Genomic DNA, 20,804 nt, shown 5'->3' with positions numbered 1-20,804 from the left:
CGAATTGTTGAAAGATTATGACTTTAGTTTGAATTATCATCCGGGTAAAGCCAATGTTGTTGTAGATGCCTTAAGTAGGAAGACTTTACACTTGTCGGCAATGATGGTTAGAGAGATGGAATTGCTTGAACAGCTCAGAGACTTGAGTTTAGTTTGCAAAATGTCGCCAAGGAGTGTGAAATTGGGGATGTTAAAGATCAACAATGAATTTCTGGATAGTATCAGAGAGGCGCAGAAAGTGGATGTGAAGTTGGTGGATTTAATGGTTGCAATCGATCCTGCTGTAGACAGTGACTTTAAGGTTGATGACCAAGGGGTGTTGAGGTTTCGAGGAAGAATTTGTATTCCTGATAATGATCAGATGAAGAAGATGATCCTTGAAGAAGGCCATAGAAGCAGTTTGAGTATTCATCCAGGAGCTGCTAAAATGTATCAAGATTTGAAGAAAATATTTTGGTGGTCTGGTTTGAAGCGCGACGTGGCACAATTTGTGTATGCATGTTTGACTTGTCAGAAGTCGAAAGTTGAGCATCAGAAACCTGCTGGGTTATTGACACCGCTAGAGATTCCGGAATGGAAATGGGATAGTATATCCATGGATTTTGTGACGAGTTTGCCGAATACCAACAAAGGGAATGATGCAATTTGGGTGATCGTAGATAGATTGACGAAGTCGGCTCATTTCATTCCGATTAATATTACTTTTCCTGTGTCCCAGTTAGCAGAGATTTATGTTAGAGATGTTGTGAAGCTACATGGTGTCCCATCAAGCATTGTGTCGGATAGAGATCTGAGGTTTACATCGAGGTTCTGGAAGAGTTTGCATGAGGCCTTGGGCACTAATTTGAAGTTAAGTTCAGCGTACCACCCGCAGACGGATGGACAATCGGAAAGGACAATTCAGTCGCTGGAGGATTTATTGAGAGTTTGTGTGCTTGAGCAAGGTGGAACTTGGGATAGTTATCTACCTCTGATAGAGTTCACGTACAACAACAGTTACCATGCTAGTATTGGAATGGCACCCTTCGAAGCATTGTATGGTCGGAGATGCAGAACTCCGTTGTGTTGGTTTGAATCCGGTGAGAGTGTGGTATTGGGACCAGAACTTGTCCAACAGACTACCGAGAAGGTGAAGTTAATTAGAGAAAATATGAAAGAGTCACATGATAGACAGAAAAGTTATCATGATAAGCGCAGGAAGGATCTTGAGTTTCAAGAAGGAGACCATGTGTTTTTGAGAGTCACTCCGGTGACGGGTGTTGGACGTGCATTGAAGTCAAAGAACTTGACTCCGAGGTTTATTGGTCCGTATCAGATTTCAGAAAGGGTCGGAACGGTTGCTTATAGGGTGGGTTTGCCACCACATCTTTCGAACTTGCATGATGTGTTTCATGTATCGCAACTTCAGAAGTATGTGCCGGATCCATCTCATGTGATTCCAAGAGATGATGTGCAGGTAAGGGATAACTTTACAATCAAGACCCTACCGGTGAGAATAGAGGATAGAGAAGTGAAGAGGCTTAGAGGCAAGGAGATACCTCTTGTGAAGGTTGTTTGGGAAGGAGCAGCCGGTGAAAGTTTGACTTGGGAGTTGGAGAGTAAGATGCGGAAATCTTACCCAGAGTTGTTTGAACAAGGTACGTTTACGATGACGTAAATATTCTAAGTGGGGGAGAGTTGTAACGTCCACTTTTTCATAATTAATATTTAAGTGATTTATGGTTTTTATTAGAATAATATGTGAATTATTATATATATATATATATATATATATATATATATATATATATATATATATTGGTAGAAGATATGTTAATAATATAAGTATTTTCTTAAGTGGGGAAGGAATATTGTTATTAGTAGAAATAATTAAATTAATAGGGGAAAGAGTAAGTTGTGGTGAGAAGAGAAATTAGGGAAAGAATAAAAGTCTGTAATTGGGAGAGAAAATTAGAACGCTTACAACAGAGAAAAGAAGAGAGAAAGAGGAGAAGTCAGAGAGAACCCTAAAGGACGAAGAACGCGGCTATTGGATTTCAGAAACATAATCTAAGGTAAGGGTGAGACTAACTCTCATTATTAACAAGTTTTGATTCATAGGAAGTAGTCAATTGTTGTAGGTTTAAGGGATTGGGATTAGGTCCAAAAATCATTAAAATTGGAAGATTTAAGTGAATTGTTATGTAATTTGATGTAGACAGATGTTAATTAGTCATAGAACACGTTTAGATGTCGATTGGTGATGAATTACAGGGCTGGGAGGTGAGAATTCGTGTGCTGAGATGAGAGATGAGAGCTGCGACAGAACCCTGTTCTGTCATCGCTCGCAGCTGCGAGTGATCCTACTCGCACCTGCGAGTAACCCCTTAGCTCGCAACTGCGAGCAATGTTGTACGCCACTGCGAGCTTCCCCGTTGAGCTCGCCATTGCGAGTTGTTTATCTCTCCACTGCGAGTTAGTGCAGTACAGACCTGATGTTGTGCGAAATTGTGTCTTTTCGCCCGTATCTTTGATGAATTAGTTTCTGATGTTATATTAGTGATGATGCTGCTAATTGTGATGTTCCAGTGATGCTGTTTTAATGTAATGAGTTTTTGTGAATTATTTGTTAATTAATTTAACATTAAAAATGAAGATTGTTGCATTTAGAGTCGAGTTGTTGCATAGTCGGCGATGGGGGCTTAATGCCTGACAGGTTCTTATGACCTTAGCGATGGGGGCTTAATGCCCTGATGGTACCACATGCATGTTGATGTTGTCTAAGTTGTTGTTGATGTTGTTGTTGCATTGTAGAGTCATCATAAATTATAATAAATGATGAATGTTGTGATGATGTTGCTGCCTTGTTGCTGTTGATGCTGTCACAATAATTATAATGATGTTAAATGATGATATTAATGTTAGATATATGCTGTTGATTATCTTTTATGAATTATTATTTGTTTTTAATGAATGTGAAATCTCACCCCTTCTGCATATATGTTGCCTCGACCGTGGGTAATGTGCAGGTAATAAAGACTAGCTGTGTTCGTGAGTAGACTCCTCACATCATGTCGTTTAGGATGCTCTGATACGTAACGGGATGGGGATTGTCTGATGCTTGTTTTCCTTGTTACGTATTTTATTCAATAAATGTTGAACATTCTATGAAGGCTATTTGAGATGTTAAGTTGTGGCCTTTTATGCCAAAGATTTTATGTGACGTTGTGAACTAAATTTCCGCTGCTTTTGACTATTGAATTTTATAAAGACAGGTTGATTAAATAAATAGTATTCTCCATTATTATATTTGTTGTTAAATGATGTATTGATGTATGTGATGCTCCGTTATGTTGATAAACTCTGATAATTTTTATGAAATTTTTAAGTCGGGAAAACGGCTCGTTACAGTGAAGCCTTGCCATGGATGGAAGAAGTTGGAAAGGATAGAGGGAAAGAAAGAGAGAAGGAGGCGTGGGAGTAGAGAGAAGGGAAAGCAATTTTTCCCAAATCCAACCCTAGAGAGAGAAAGGAATAAAGATTATGAAGATATTTGGCCCCAAAACAATTAAATACTCCCTTGACGTGAAATTACCAAAATACCCTTTGTCTTAAGCGTGTTAAATACGACTCTGAGACTTGACTCGTATTTGACTGCCATCACTTAATAATATTCTCCATAAACTTACTTTCCTTTATATTAATCTTATGGCACGATCGACGGTAATATTCCGACACTGACAGGCGGGATATTACATTAACCTAATTTTTTCCCTCCTTATTTATTAATTTTGTTTAGTCTTCCTTATCTCAAATTATTATTTTCTTTTATTATGATTTTCCTATATACTTTTGTTGTAGGGACGATATGTGTTATAGTAAAAAAATGAAAATGTACTAAATTTTGTGCGCAACTTTGAGGCATATCAAAGGAAGTGGGGAAGAGACAATAAAAAGAGGATAACATTTATGGTCACTCACCAAAAGAGAACTGTATACCTTTGAATATGTACTTTGGGAGCTTTCATGTTTTCCATATATTAATTTGATGCTTTTGTTTTTGTTTTGTTTTTCTTTTATTTTAATTTCACGATTCCACCTCTCTTCTACTTCACATGTTTTTGAATTGAAAGTATGACGAATATTACATGTAACTTATTGTTTATTATTTATAAATTGAACTCACAACTAATATAATAGACATTCGTACCAATATATTTTTTTTAAGAAATTCGTACCAATATATTAAAAACTCTATGTTTAAAGTATATCTACTATTAAACATAACTGAATAAATATTAACGGCGCTGCTGTCCTTGATCATTGCTTAATTGGTCGAGTCCTTGCTGATCGTGAAATCCAATTTGCCTATTTCAGCGAGCGTATGTCTCGTGCATGGAAGCCAGGCAAGAGGGTAACGATTACTAAGTATGTGTCTGACCGTTACTTGTTTCAATTCCATCACAAAGTTGATGCTGCACGCATCCTTGATGAAGGTCCATGGTTGTATGACAATTTTCATATTGCTATGGACCGTATCTCCCCCGGTGTTGTCCCTACTTTCGTTCCTCTGAACCATATTGATTTCTGGATCCAAGTCCATGGTCTACCTTTCGGCTTTATCCAACCAAAAGTAGGTCAAGGCATAGGAAGCTTTTTAGGCACTTTCAAGGCTTATGATGCCCGTAACTCCATTCATAGTTCCTATATGAGGGTTCGGGTTGCTATTGATGTCACTGCTCCGCTGAAAAAAGAGAGTTTGTTACTGTCAAATTTAAATATGAGAAACTTGGTGTATTTTGTCACAGGTGTGGTTTGATTGGACATACCGATAAAGTGTGTCCTGAGTTGTTTGAACTTGATGCTGATGATGGTGTTCGCAACTGGGGTGCTGATTTGAAACCAGTTGCACAGCGGATTGGAACAGCTGCCACTAACCGTTGGTTACAGGACCCTATTCCTGCAACCAAGCCGCAACATACCCACCAAGCAGGTGCTGCTACCATTGGCCGTGACATAGCTGCTGAAGGCACTGGAAATTCTGTTAATTTCAATGACCGAATGCTTGTTCTCCAGTCTCAACTTACTGCTATGAAACATGATGTGCTTGCGGCCCAAAATGCAGTGTTAGCTAGAAAAGGTAATGGTGTGAATTCTGTTTGCAAAGTGCAGCTGTTATCTTCTTCTTCCACAGGTACCTCAGCTTCTAGCATGTTTACGGGGCGTCAAACGGTGCTTGGTTTACCTGCTGCTCCTTTATTCAACGATTCCACTGCTGACATATATGAGGAGAATGGCTCGGCTTTGAAGAAAAGAAAGAGTATGCTGCCTCTTCAGAATGGAGAAACATTTGCTGCTGAAGGGGATATGGGCAATTTTGTAATAGGATCAAGTGTTAGTCATGGGGGGGATTCTGATATTAATGTAATTGCTGAACCTATAGATGATGAACAAAATGTAATGGCAGGCTCTGATGATCAGGCCTGCCTAGGTGAATGAGTCTAGTGGCGTGGAATTGCCGGGGTGTAGGTAGCCCGAGTGCAATTCCCGATTTAAAGTACCTAGTTCGGCACTTCAATCCGGACCTTTTATTCTTAAGTGAGACTCTAGCTCACCGAAATAAAATTGAAGAACTTCGTCTTTTGCTTGGTTACGATTCTTGTTTTCATGTCGACCGCACCGGTAGAGCCGGGGGTTTAGCTTTATTTTGGAAAAATTCTTTTCAATGTCAGCTTGTTAATTTCTCTAGTAATCACATCACTGTTGAAATTGTAAATAATATTCTTGGTAATTGGCGACTTACCGGCTATTATGGCTATCCTAATGGAGGTCGTAGAACAGCCGCTTGGAATTTTCTCCGACAACTTTCATCTCATTTTTCAGGTCCTTGGTGTATTTTTGGCGACTTTAACGATATTTTGGATGCAAGTGAGAAAAGGGGGCGCACTATGCGGTCACCTTGGCTCATAAATGGTTTTCGTCGAGCTGTAATTGATTCAGGTTTATCTGACGTCCCGGTTGAAGGATATCCGTACACTTGGTTTAAAAGCCTAGGCACCCCGCGTGCGGTGGAGGAAAGGTTAGATCGCGCTCTTGCTAATGATTTATGGTTTAATATGTTTCCACATGCTATTGTTGAAAATCTTGTGGCACCTACTTCGGATCATTACCCTATTCTTGTAAATGTGGCGCCTACACCTCGGCCTCATGTTCATAAACGACATTTTCGTTACGAAAATGCGTGGCAACTTGAACCGGGGTTTAAGGAGCTAGTTACTACTTCTTGGCAGGATCATTCGACAAGCACTCTTATGCCAAAATTATCTTTATGTGCAGAAGATATGTGGGAGTGGAAGAGGAACCATTGCCACAAATTAAAAAAAGATATTGAAGATTGCCGTAGACAAATGCAAGAAGTACGACTGCATGCTCATGGGGAGGACCAAAACCGTATGCTTGATCTTCGAAAACGCATGCAACGATTGCTGGCCCAAGACGATGTCTATTGGCGTCAACGTGCTAAAACTCATTGGTATAAGGATGGCGACAGAAATACAAAGTTTTTCCATGCCTCGGCAACAGCCCGAAAAAAGGTAAATCGAATACTCTCACTTGATGATGATGTCGGTAATAAAGTTACTAGTGAACAAGGTTTGCAAGAAGTAGCGCGGAATTATTTTGTGCACATTTTTCAACAACAAAATAGTGACTTTTCTTCCGTCATCGATGTTATTAATCCGTCTATATCTGTTAATGATAATGATGCACTCACGGCACCATTTACTAAGGCCGAGTTTCGAGCTGCTATTTTCTCTATGCATCCGGACAAATGCTCCGGCCCTGATGGATATAGTCCGGGTTTTTACCAACACTTCTGGAGTGTATGTAGTGATGACATTTTCAAGGAATGCTGTGATTGGTTAGATACAAGACAGTTTCCTCCTGATTTAAACATTACTAATATTGCCCTTATTCCCAAAGGTTCTATGCAGGTTAGTATGAAAGATTGGAGGCCAATAACACTATGCAATGTTTTATATAAAATTATATCCAAAGTGTTAGCAAATAGGCTGAAGAACGTATTGTCTCAATGCATCTCTGACAACCAGTCCGCATTTGTCCCGGGTCGCTCCATTCTTGACAACGCTATGGTAGCAATTGAAGTGCTACATTTCATGAAAGCCAAGACACGTGGGGTAGATAGGTACGTTGCTCTTAAACTTGACATTAGCAAAGCCTATGATCGCATGGACTGGAATTATTTAATGGCTGTCTTAAATAAAATGGGTTTTCATCATCGTTGGATTCACTGGATGCGTATGTGCGTTGAGTCCGTTGACTATTCAGTACTTGTTAACGGTGAGCAGGTTGGTCCTATTATTCCAGGGCGTGGTCTCCGACAAGGGGACCCTCTTTCCCCTTATTTGTTCATTATCTGTGCAGAGGGTTTATCAGCGCTCATCAGAGATGCCGAGAGTAGAGGTGTCCTTATGGGAACAAAGGTTTGTCGTCATGCGCCTTCTGTGTCCCATCTTTTGTTCGCTGATGACTGTTTTCTATTTTTTAAAGCTACTGAGGAGCATGCACAAGTTATGAAAAATATTTTATCTACTTACGAGCTAGCTTTAGGTCAAGCAATCAGTTTGCCAAAGTCAGAGATCTATTGCAGCCGTAATGTCCCTAACGAGCTTAAAACCACTATCACGGACATTCTTGGTGTTCAAGCCGTCTTGGGTACCGGTAAATATTTGGGTCTACCTTCTATGATAGGCCGAGACCGCAAATCTACATTTGCGTATATTAAGGATCGTGTTTGGCAGAAAATCAATTCCTGGAGTGGTAAGTGTCTTTCGAAAGCAGGTCGTGAGGTAATGATAAAATCCGTTTTGCAATCTATTCCAACTTATGTAATGAGTATTTTTCAGCTGCCTAGTACCTTGATTGACTCTATAGAAAAAATGATGAACTCTTTTTGGTGGGGACATGGCAAAACGACGCAACGAGGGATTCATTGGATGAATTGGGAGAAGCTGTCGGCCCCAAAAATTCATGGAGGTATGGGTTTTAAGGATCTCTCTGTTTTTAATTTAGCTATGTTGGGGAAACAGGGTTGGAAATTTATTGCCGAACCAGATTCTCTTGTCGCTCGAATTTTTAAAGCTCGGTATTTCCCGACTGGTTCCTATCTCACGGCTACTGTTGGACATAATCCGAGTTATGTATGGCGTAGTATCTTGCGTGCTAGATTTGTAGTACGTGGGGGAGCAAGATGGAGTATAGGCTCGGGTGCTACTATTCCCATTCTCAACGAACCTTGGTTGCCAAATGGAGAGTTTATTAGTAGTGATATTCCAGGTGCTCACTTTGTTCATAATTTTGCTATTAATAGTCTGATGCATTTACATGACAAAAGCTGGAATGAGCAGGTGGTTCGACAGGTTTTTAGCGTGGATATTGCAGATAAAATACTTCACACGCCGCTTATTTCTCAGGTTGCGGAAGATCGAATTATTTGGAAAGCAGAAAGGCATGGTCGTTATTCGGTACGTAGTGCCTACAGGTTGTGTGTAACAGAATTAATTGATTCTTCCTTTTTATGGCGTCCGGGGTATTGGTCTGGTATCTGGAATCTTAAAGTCCCACCAAAGGTAAAGAATTTAATTTGGCGCATGTGTCGAGGATGTTTACCGACTCGTGTCCGCCTTTTGGATAAAGGTGTCGTCTGTCCCACTAACTGTTCGAGCTGTGATTCTATTCATGAGGATCTTTTGCATGTTTTTTTCGGTTGCCCTTTTGCTATACAGGTGTGGAACAGGACTGGCCTTTGGGGCTCGGTGCAAAATGCTCTCACTCATACTAATTCAGCTGCGGATGCTATTTTCTATCTGTTAGAGAATTTGTCTACTGAGCTCACTCAGCGTCTGTCAACTATCTTGTGGAGCTTATGGAAACATCGTAATCTTAGAGTTTGGGACGATGTTATAGAAACAAGTGCTGTGGTTGTGGAGCGTGCCAGAAACATGATTACAGATTGGCAACTAGCAAATGCTCCGGATGTTCTGACATCCACTTTATCGCCTCAGCATGTAACAGATGCGCAGGCAGGGCCCTCCTCCTCACACCAACATCACAGACTCTTATGGCAGCCCCCTACGTCAGGTAGATTCAAGTGCAATATCGATGCGGCTTTCTCTTCGCACAATAATTGCACAGGTATTGGTATGTGTGTACGTGACTCGAAAGGTAGTTTTGTTCTGGCTAAGACTATTACTTATCCTTGTACTGTTCCGGTGGATGTCGGTGAAGCTTTAGGGCTGCACTCTGCTATGCAATGGTTAAGTGATATGCAAGTTGATAACGTGGATTTCGAAACAGACTCTAAATTAACAGTTGATGCCTTCCTCTCTACACGGAACGACTTGTCTGAATTTGGTTCCATTATTTCTTCCTGTCGTTCTTTGTTTCGTAATTTATTTTCTAACTCTAGGGTGGAGTTTGTTAGGCGACAAGCCAACGCGGTTGCTCATGCTCTGGAACGAGAGGCCACGTCTCTAGCTAGTCCCGCCGTTTATTATGATATACCCAATTGTATTGCTACTATTATGACTAATGAAATGCTATAAGCATGTTTCCTTCAAAAAAAAAAAAAAAAATTAACGGTTCTTTCTTCTTCGGGTAGAGGTCTAGTTGTAACCTAAGCAGCGTGGTTCTTTCTTCTACTTTCCTTTTTGTGGTATATTATTCCTCGGTTAACTTTTTGTGGTATATTATTCCTCGGTTAATTTTGAGAAGTGTCGTTTCACCGCAGATTTAACATTTATATTTAGAGTAAATTACACTCACCTCCTTTAAAGATGCTTGAATTACACTTCTCTCCTCTCTTGTGTTCAAATATACACTCTCCTCCTTTAAAAAGTAAAATCTATGCTCCCTTCCCTTATAAAATGCTTGAATTACAACTCTCTCCCTTAATAATTAAATAAGCACTACACTTTAATCTATTTTAACATAAATAAATATTTTTCTTGTTAAAAAAAACATAAATAAATATTTTTATGATATATACTAATTTTGAACCACCATTTAAGAAAAATAAATTCATTTCTTTATGATTTAAATGTCAATGATAACTAATTTTATTATTTATAGTATAAAATTAACTTTTAAATAACCATACTTTATGGTCTTTGGTAGTGTTTCACATATTTTATTTTTATCTTTGGTTGTTTTATATTTTATAATAGGGTTTAAAACTATATGTTAATTAAATTTTGATTATAATAGGGTTTAAAAATATATTTATACTAGGGTTTAAAACTATATGTTAATTATTTTCACATATTTGATTATATTAAAATAGACCCGCAATACTATTTATTTCGATGTGTGTTAGATTATTTTTTTTGCCAGATTATTAGAAATTAAAAAAATATCGAGGGGGTAAATTGTAGATTTTAACTTAAGAGGGGAGGGGGATGTAATTCAAGATTCTCTTAGGGGAGGAGAGTGAAATATTTTTTTAATATGTTTTAAATAAGAGGAGAGAAAAGTGTACATTTTAACATAAGATGGAAGGAGAGTATAATTCAATCATCTTTGAGGGGAGGGAAGTGTAATTTACTCTTATATTTAAGGATATGATTTCTCACTTATATCTTTTGTCAATTACTCTAATCTTTTTCGATAAAACTAATCAATGTTATCTATTTAAAAAACTAAAGTTTGTTTTTTTAAACAAAGTTTTTTTAACATACTTTTTTTTATACAACAAAGTTATTTTTTGTTCACTTTGACATTCAAATCTATATCACAAGGTGTAAATGAGTATTGGTTGAAAACAATTTTGATTAAAGAGGTTAGAGGAAAGTTAAATTTCTCTTTACGATATTAAAAAATATTACAATAAAATATTAGGTTAAATATGTTTTTGGTCCCTATAAATATATCAAATTTTTGTTTTAGTCCCTCTAAAGTTTTCCTTCGACTTTTAGTCGCTATAAAATTTTCAATAATCACTTTTGGTCCCTATTTTTAAGTCATCTCATGTAATTTTTATTGAAATTTTGCAGAAATGTGTTGAATATTGTAAAAATTTATCCAAAAAAAATTGAATTTTAAAATAAATTAAATATGAATTTTTAACGTCCAAAAATATTTTTTCAAGGATTTAACGCTCAAAAATATAAAAATTCATGTTTTGTTAAAAAAATATATATTTTTTTGGGTGAGATTCTTTTAATATTATAATTTTTTATGCAAAATTTTATTCAAAAATATTAATTCTACGTGAGTTTACTTTTAAATGAGGGGCCAAAAGTGAAAATGGAAGACTTTTGTGGAACTAAAAGTCGATGAATTTTTTTAGAGGGACTATAACGAAAAGTGAGTATATTTATAATGATCCTGCTTCTTCTCCCCACCGAGCCTAACCAGGGCTCTGATACTAGTTGTTGGGGAGTTCGGGGAGTGCCGGGAGCGGCAACGGACCAAAAAAATATGAATTCTACATGAGTTTACTTTTAAAGGAGGGGCCAAAAGTGAAAATGGAAGACTTTTGTGGGACTAAAAGTCGATGAATTTTTTTAGAGGGACTAGAACGAAAAGTTAGTATATTTATAACGATCCTGCTTCTTTTCCCCACCGAGCCTAACCAGGGCTCTGATACTAGTTATTGGGGAGTTTGGGGAGTGCCGGGAGCGGCAACGGACCACGATCCTGCTTCTTCTCCCCACCGAGCCTAACCAGGGCTCTGATACTAGTTGTTGGGGAGTTCGGGGAGTGCCGGGAGCGGCAATGGACCAAACATCCAAGACCAATAAGAGACTAAGACACCATAATCTTACCCCAAAACCTTAACGCATAAGATATATGGGTCCCCTTTCTTATATATCCAACATTTACTCCATTCCTAGTCGATGTGGAACATAATCACTTACACTTGAAACCCAACAATTGTTGTTAGGAAATAACAGGGCTGAAAAAGAAAAATAAACGCAACCGCTGCACAAGAATATAACGTGGAAACTCCAAAACCAGAGAAAAAACAACGACCGTTTTCTAAACCAACAACCAGAGAATTATTACTATGTGAAATTTTTAACAACACTTAGACTTCTCCGACTTTCACCCAATGCCCCAGTACAACCACACTATCACAAAGAAAATATTTAAACTAAGTCAGATATAAGCTTAAAGTGCTACTGACTAGTGCATCTAAAAACAAAGAACTTAGGTTCAATATATAGCCTTGGTATTCCCCTTGCTTCATGAAACTAAGTGATGTAGGACTTCTCCAATAACTATTATTTTTTCACCTCCTTCTTTATTCAAGAAACTTGACAATCAAACCCAACAATCTCCACCTTGATTTTAAGAGTTTCATCTTCCACTTCCATTGTCTATTCTGACAATCATACTTCACCATAAAGAGTATACTTCACTTGAAACTAAACCATTTCAAAAATTTCTTCACGTCGAAACCTTGCCGAAAGATTTTGGTGCAACTCCCATGTTGACTTTCAGGAAGTTCTTCAGCCATTGACATATCTCACCACACACCTTGCATCAATGCCAACCAATGCCCGTGTGTTGTTCTGAATCATCTAGCAATAACTTGTCCTTTTGCATGGTAAAGCGGAAATACCATAAGGACACACTTTATCTTCTAGATAAGATCACCATCATCTCCCAAAACTAGGGAGACAATGCTAGCACTTGCCTCGGAGTCCTTTTCAGGTACTTCTCCACCTAGACAACTTCCCTTTAAATGACCAGACATTCCATACTTAAGCGCCTTGTGTAATCCTGATTGTATCAGCACACCCTTAACTTGTACTTTCCACAAACCAAAGTTGATTCTGCCATTAAACTTCTCTATGTCAAAATTCATTGCACTTTAATAAGTTGAAGATCAGACAATGCTGCAACCACAGAGCATACTAAGAATTGTGATATCTCACGGAACCAAAACTCTTGATACCTCTATTTAGGAAATAACATGGTTGAAAAAGAAAAAATAAACACAATCACTATACAAGAATATAATGTGGAAACTCCAACACCGGAGAAAAAACCACGACCGCTGTCTAAACCGACAACCAAATAATTATTAGTATGTGAAATTTTTACAACACATAGACTTCTCTCAGTCGCACCCCAATGCCCTAGTACAACCAAACTCTCACAAAGGAAATATTTAAACCAAGACAGATATAAGCTTAAAGTACTTCTGACTGGTGCATCTAAAAACAAAAACCTACGTTCAATATATAGCCTTGACATTCCCCTTGATCACCAAACTAAGAGATGTGAGACTTCTCCAATAACTAATATTTTTTCACCTCATTCTTTATTCAAGAAACTTGACAATCAAACCTAACACATTCCAACCATTTGTTGACAAGTAATTTGTGAGGTTTTCATTCTCATACATTTCATCAAACACAGAGTACAATTTAGATACAAATTAAAATAGGCCAAATATCATGTTTGGTCCTTTTTGTTTGCCAGAATTCTCAAGCCAGTCCTTTAAGTTTTGAAAGTTTCAATTAGGTCCTTTTAATTTGACAGAATTCCCAAGTTAGTCTTTTAAGTTTCAAAATTTTCAAATAGGTCCTTTTAGTTGATAAGCTATTTCACCGTTCTTCCTACTGTCAGTTAATATTAATTGATGCTGATTCAACTGTTAAGTTGTTGAATTTGATCAAAATGCTGCATTTGAAAATCTCTAGGGTGTCAAAATGTTACGTTTAATGGTCACAAATGATCATTTTAGCATTATAAATATCGTTTAATAGTGCTTGAAAAAATTTGTTGTTGTAAATAACTGCCTTTCTAGCACTATAAATGATCATTTGTGACCATTAAACGTAGTATTTTGACACCCTCGAGCTTTTAAAAGGCAACGTTTTGATCCCAATCAACAATTTAACGGCTACATCAGCATCTGTTAAACGGAGACTGACAACAGGGGTAACAGTGAAATAGTTTATAAACTAAAATGACCTATTTGAAACTTTTGAAACTTGAAGGACTAACTTGAAAATTCTGTCAAACTAAAAGGACCTAATTGAAATTTTCAAAACTTAAAGGACTAACTTGAAAATTCTATCAAATTAAAAGGATCAAAAGCGGTATTTGGCTTATAAAATAATACTACAAAAAAAGAAGAAGAAAAACATAATAGTAAAACCATAAAAACACCAACAAGCAAATTAAATCTCAAACCATAAACTGATGGAGTGACCAAAATACAAAGATGTCATGTTGACTTTAGAGGGAGTCGCTTGGAAGCCAATTTTGCAAGTGAATACATTCTAGTTAGCATATTAATAGCTGCATTATAATTAATAGTATACGATAAAAAAGAACAAATAATCTTTGAGTAAATTACAATCCCCTCCTCTCAAAGATGCTTGAATTACACTTCCTTCCCCTCTTATGTTAAAATATACACTCCCCTCCCCTCTTATTCAAAATATATTAGAAAATATTTCACTCCCCTCCCTTGAGAGAAGCTTGAATTACATTTACCTCTCCTCTTAAGTTAAAATCTACGCTTTAGTCCCTCAATAGTTTTTTTTTTATTTCTAATAATCTGGAATAAAATAATCTAACACACTTCAAAGAAAAATAGTATTGCGGATTCATTTTAATATAATCAAATTTTGAATACATATCTTTCTCTATTTTTTATTCACAATTTCATTAACATATAGTTTTAAACCCTATTATAAAATATGAAACAACCCAAAATAAAATTAAAATATTTAAAAAATTACTAAAGTCGATTAAGTATGGTTATTTAAAAGTGAATTTTATACTCTAAATTATAAAATTAATAACAAAAGATTTAAATTTAAATTTAATTGTAATTTACATTTAGATTATAACGAAACGAATTTATATTTTTTAAATGGTGATTTAAAATTAATATATATTATAAAAATATTTATTTATGTTAAAATAGATTAAAGTGTAGTCCATATTTAATTATTAAGGGAGGGGGATGTAATTCAAGCATCTTATAGGGGAGGGGAGTATAAATTTTACTTTTCAAGGGAGGGGAGTGTATATTTTAACATAAGAGCGGAGGAGAGTGTAATTCAAGCATCTTTGAGGGAAGGGGGGTGTAATTTACTCATAATCTTTTGTACAAGCATCCTTGGATCATGAAGGATTGCTACTATTTTCAATCAACTATATATCATTATGATTTCAAATGAATCTTCCTAATAGGAAATTATGGCACCAGAAGTGATTTTATTATTTATTTTGAAGGATGGCACCAGAAGTGATGTTCAGCCTTTTGGATTGAAAAATGCTATTAGTTATTAATCAGCACAACATATAGTTGATGTTTGCTTTAGATGTTGGTGGTAGCATAAATTTCTTAGAACACAAAATTTGTTAGAACTAAATTTTCCAAGACTCAAAATTGAAGTTAAAACTTAAATATGGTTCGTCAGGAACCAAATCAAACAAAAAAAAAAAAAAAGGATGGTTATAACTTATAAGTTATAACATCTCTTTCATACACTTATATTAGAGTTGATATTAAAGCTGTTATAGATTATATGGGGGTTTTTGTTTTACCTTTACCACGTTCGCTATTTTGGTCAGTGTCTTAGCATAGCGCTTGTGACCAGCATGCATAGCTACAAAAAGGAAAGTACATTTCACTCTCTTTTAAATCATTAAGTGTTGTTTAAGGAAGAGCTATTCGAAAACCTTACCAGAAGGAAGGATCAACCAGTTAGTGTCTGCTAAGGAATGAATTAACTATTTTTCCTTGGCGGTGCTTACTCATCATGATTTTGGGGAAGGCAGTGATGCGAGTTGTCTGACAAGGGCGGTGTACCTTGATTTTGGGGTTAGAGAATTCTCTTATATAGTTGAGTCGTCGAAGTGATCTGGCTAGGCTGGGAAAGGGATGTAGTATACCTTTGTCAAGACATTAATGTTAAAAAATGATATAAAACATACAAAAGCCGAGTATGAGGTCATGGAAGTGTGAATCCATTCATTTAAGATATTAATGTTAATTTCCCTTCATAAAAGAAAAAGGGATGCAGTAAAAAAATGAATCGTATAGGAAATAGGGATGTAGTAGACAAATGAACTGTAAAGGAAATAGGGATGTAGTAAACAAATGAAATATTGATGAAACTTCAACGCAGGACTCTCAAATGGAATATAAATGACACTTCTAAAACCAGTTCTTTTTTCTTAGATTAATTTGGGGAATGGGAATCAAGCGATCATAAATCCAATGGTTCTTAATATCCTATATTTGTAACAGCAATAGTGAAACTTCCTAGAATAATATCTAATTATATATGAAGGTTACAATTACCCCAAAAAAACATATGTGTCAATGGTACAACAAAATATGGATGCATACATTTACAAGTAAATCCGACTGTTTAAGCTATTTAAGCTGGAGACGTCAGATAAAGTCATACAAGAAGGATGTGTTTAAGGTTTGTCAGATATGCATCCAATGGTTAAACAAATAGACTTAAGAGCCACTAGCCCGCCATGAAAATTTTCTACTTTGTTCTAATTATAATTCCTTGGAAGTGATTTTGATGGATATTCGATGAAACTGTTGTAACATTTAAGTTTTTGATTCAGATATTATTTTTCTTTTAAACAATGAATTAGAGATACCACAACCATTAACAACTTCTTAAGAGGACGGAGGGAATACTCTCATTTCAACAGCAGAAAATTTATTACTTTGATTTTTAACTTCTAATGGAAGCTCTGGAAGTGACATAAGATATGCTAAAAAAGACAATCCACTTCCAGTTTCTCAAGAAGCACTTGGATTTTCACTTCTAATGGAAGCTCTGGTACTTTGCAGAAAATAGAAATCTCGTGGTCTTGGACAGCAGTAGAAAATCCTACTGGGATACAAATCTTGAAAGATCAACATTGCAACACAAGACATTACAACTATTGAACAACGGAAACGTTATTGTAATCTGTAAGTGATAAAAACTAGGACAAGGAAGAATGGAGATTTTTTGGCAGAGTTCCTCTAATCCCACAATTATATTTCTTCCAAGCATGAAAATGGATGAAAAGTTTAGCATGGAGAAGTTATGAAGAGAACCTGAAACATAGAACTTTTCTTTTGAACAAGATCAAGGAGAGAATCAATATAGTATACGGAAAAGATCCACTAGGTAGCAGAAAAGTAGTGTATCTGGAAAATTTGTTGGAACTGGTGAAAATGCCCTAGAAATATTTTACTTGCTGGTCAAATTTAACCATGAGGTTGGTTATGACTTACTGATTCAACTTCACAAAGTTAACACCATTGACGTTTGTACTTGACTCTTAACACTTGCTTCCTAACTCTCATGTGCAGCAAGGTAACTAGTTTTGAATGACGCTTCGACATTAAAACATGGTATGGCTATTTGATGTTTCTTGCCTATATGGATTTTAGCTTCAACTATAAATCTGAATAGTACAACTACTCAAAGCAGACATTTCCATCAAAGTTTTCAACAAGGTACAAATCATCATCTCCCGTGCGATGCACTCGTCTTTCTTACTGTAACAACTACCAATAAGTTATACCATAATAAAAGACTGCTCTCAAATAAGTCATATGGTCAAAATAGATTCACATTAATCATATCAAGATAATAGTCATATTTTTGGAAAATATTACAAACATCATTATTTATTATAAAGGTTAAAGTGTATTTTTCACCTCCTAACTTTTTCAATCTTGCGATTTTGGTCTCCTATAAAAAAAAATGACCAATGTGATCTCCTATGCTTAGCCCCCTTTATAAAAGTATTCCCAAATGTTGATCCAGTTCAACGCCTGTGTGGCAGCTAACTTAACTGAGTGACATGCCACATGTGCAACTATTGAATTAGAAAAATAAAAAATGTCATGTGGGTATTTGTTGAATTAAATTACGAAATACTTCTCTCTAGACGACACAAATCAAAATTTGATTTGTTCTTATTAACTATAATTATTTGATTTATTCTCATTAGTTATTAAAAATAATTATTTGTTCTTATTAAACACAAATCTGAACAAATAAAGCAAGGAATGTAACACAACTTTTTTTTTTTGTTCTAATAAATGTAACACAACTTTAATAACTAGTAGTATACAACTATACATAGACATACATATAGATGTCATCGTGAACTTACCTCAGTTGGTACGGACAATGCATAATGTATGCAAGGTTTGGAGTTCAAACCCCGGGCACCACCAAAAAGACATGCATGTAGATGAAACATAACAGCTGAACAAAGTTATAACACCAAACCTTTTTGGTTCTCTCGAGTGTTGTAAATGCAACGCTGCAATGTTATAACACCACTATTTGACAGGACTTTATCATAGAGGAGAAACTGTTTGAGCTGGAGGCTTCAGAGAAAGTCATACAAGAAGGCATTTGTTTAAGGTTTGTTAGATACACCACTAAATTTTTTTACTATGTTTCTTTGGAAGTTCTTTTGATGGAAATTGAATGAAAATTGGCTTGTAAGTTTCTGATTCAGATAGTAGAGATGCAACAACCATTAATAACTTGTTTAGAGGACGGGGAATACTCTGATTTCCCCAGGAGAAGATTAAGAACTTTTATTTTTCACTCCTAATGGAAGTGACAGACAGAAGATATGCTAACAGAGACAATCCACTTCCAGATTCTGGTGGTACTTTGCAGATAACAGAAAATCCGACTAGGGTACAAATTTTGAAAGATCAACTTCAAAGCATAGGACAATACAACTATTGAACAATGGAAACACTTAAAATGTGCTACAAATATAGTATATGTATATCAAAATGCCTGCATTTATCAATAGTAACTATTTACGGTATTAAAAACATAAGCTTGCCCAAACTTGAGAAATATATGCAACACTAATCAGACATTGTAACATCTACACCATAACACAAATCTTAGAAAATCAAATGACAAACCATTTAATGGAATTCATGCTTGTGAACTATTTAAAATATAGTGCAAGATGCGAGAGAATCGACAACTCAAGTTAACCAAACTATTGAAAATAAAAAGCAATGTTCAACCTATAGATTCCATCAACCATTGATTAACAATGATCTAACAAGTCACCAAGAATTAGAGCAGGCATAATATAAATAACACAAATAAAAACTAACCATATCAATGTTGCATTTGAATCCGTGCTTAAGGTGATATCAAACTTTCAATGTAGACATTTGGGTCTGTCTGTTGATAGATGTTTTGAAAACTCAGGAATATTCAAAGTACCAGTCTTGGAATCATAAACAACCAACTTCATCTTATCACTTCCCTTGTCATAACACTCCACTAGTAGTTGGTCATCACCAGAAATATATAAAGCGTCACAGGCTTTGAAATTGTGATCTTGCAAGTTAGGAACAGTGTACAATTTAGTCCAAGACTTTTCATATCCATACTCCTTCATAATCCAAACATCCAAAAACATACAACTTCTTGCAAAGACGCACAAGCAATCCCTCACCATGCCCAAAGTCCACAGAACCTTTTCATACTCATAATCAGGTAGCAAAAGCTGTTGATATGTCTCCTTCTTTAAATCAAGAGAAAGAAAACTTGAATCATCACTTGCCAACCAATTAACAGTGCCACTCACAAATATTCCTGATCCATGGATGTGAAAATTATTTGGGATGTCTTGTATTCTTGTCCAATAATCAGTCCCAAAAGTATTAACACTAACTTCATTTTCGGAAGAAACAAAAATGACCTTATAATTATCAATGAAATGATCGTATCCAAAGCTTATGCGGAAAAAAACTAAAACATCTTTGGGTGGATTTACCAAAGGAGGCAAAAACTTAAATTTTCTAATGGAAGGGTTCCACAAAAAATAAGATCCAACATTGAGCATGCCACAAAAGATGCCATCACAATAGCACAGCACGTTCACAAAGTTATGTCCGCGTGTGATACTATTAGGAGGGTAAAGTTGTGTCGGTGTAACAACGGTAGAAGAAGATAAAATCGATGGGATTGGGAAATCATATATAACTAACTTAGGTTTCCAACATGTTACCATCAGATGGTGGCGCTTTGTTGACAATTGAAGGTGCTTCTTTGCAAATTTAGGATCAGAAATAAGAGAATTGAAAAACTTACAAAGGCACCAAAGTTGCATGAGTAACTTCACGGGAAGCCTACAAAAAATTTCTGCAATGAGGTCAAATGGAAGCATGGGTAGTGGTTCTTCTTGCAGTGATGTTAGGGTTCCGTTGGAGGTAGTAGTCAATTGTTGCGTCTTGGTGGCGTTTGTTACCTCCGTGACTAGCGGAAAAGAAACGGAGCTGTTTTGATAGTAGCCATAGCTACCTGGTGCTTGACGTTTGTGGACCGTAGTCGTCACCGCACCGGTCTCCATCGTTGTTGTTGAATTCCGTTTAGTTTTTGCTGCCTTGCGGTTAGAGCTGCAAACAACCTTTTGGTGGAAGAAAAACATATACCCATGACGATATTGAAGCTGTAGAATATTTGTGTCTATGCCTCGGCTTAATGAAAACAATATATATATATATATATATATATATATATATATATATATATATATATATATAGCAATGTTTTTGATAAATATTTGGCAAGTGTACCAAAAACTATCGAAGTAGTAAAAAATATCGATCCTCGAGGACTGTGTTAACTTCAATTGTAGCAATTTCGTTATTCGTTAGGATGTGTAAAGTTTGTATTTGTTGCCCTAGGCAATTGTAATTGATTCAAGATTCAATTAAATAAGTTGTGTAAAAATACTTAGAGATGAATGATTGAGCCGGT

The 20,804-nt window shown here is 36.1% G+C and overlaps 1 pseudogene; it reads right to left on the bottom strand.

Annotated features, from left to right (window-relative positions):
* Positions 1 to 18,860: 18,860 nt before the first annotated feature.
* LOC146935128 (F-box/kelch-repeat protein At3g23880-like) lies at positions 18,861 to 20,506 on the bottom strand (annotated as a pseudogene).
* Between the last annotated feature and the right edge of the window lie 298 nt (positions 20,507 to 20,804).

This window comes from Medicago sativa, chromosome 3 (genome assembly GCF_051527215.1).
Source record: "Medicago sativa cultivar Bolivia chromosome 3, Bolivia_mono, whole genome shotgun sequence".
Lineage (NCBI taxonomy): Eukaryota > Viridiplantae > Streptophyta > Magnoliopsida > Fabales > Fabaceae > Medicago > Medicago sativa.
Note: the sequence above shows the minus strand (reverse complement) of the source record. Positions and strands in the feature narration are given on the sequence as shown.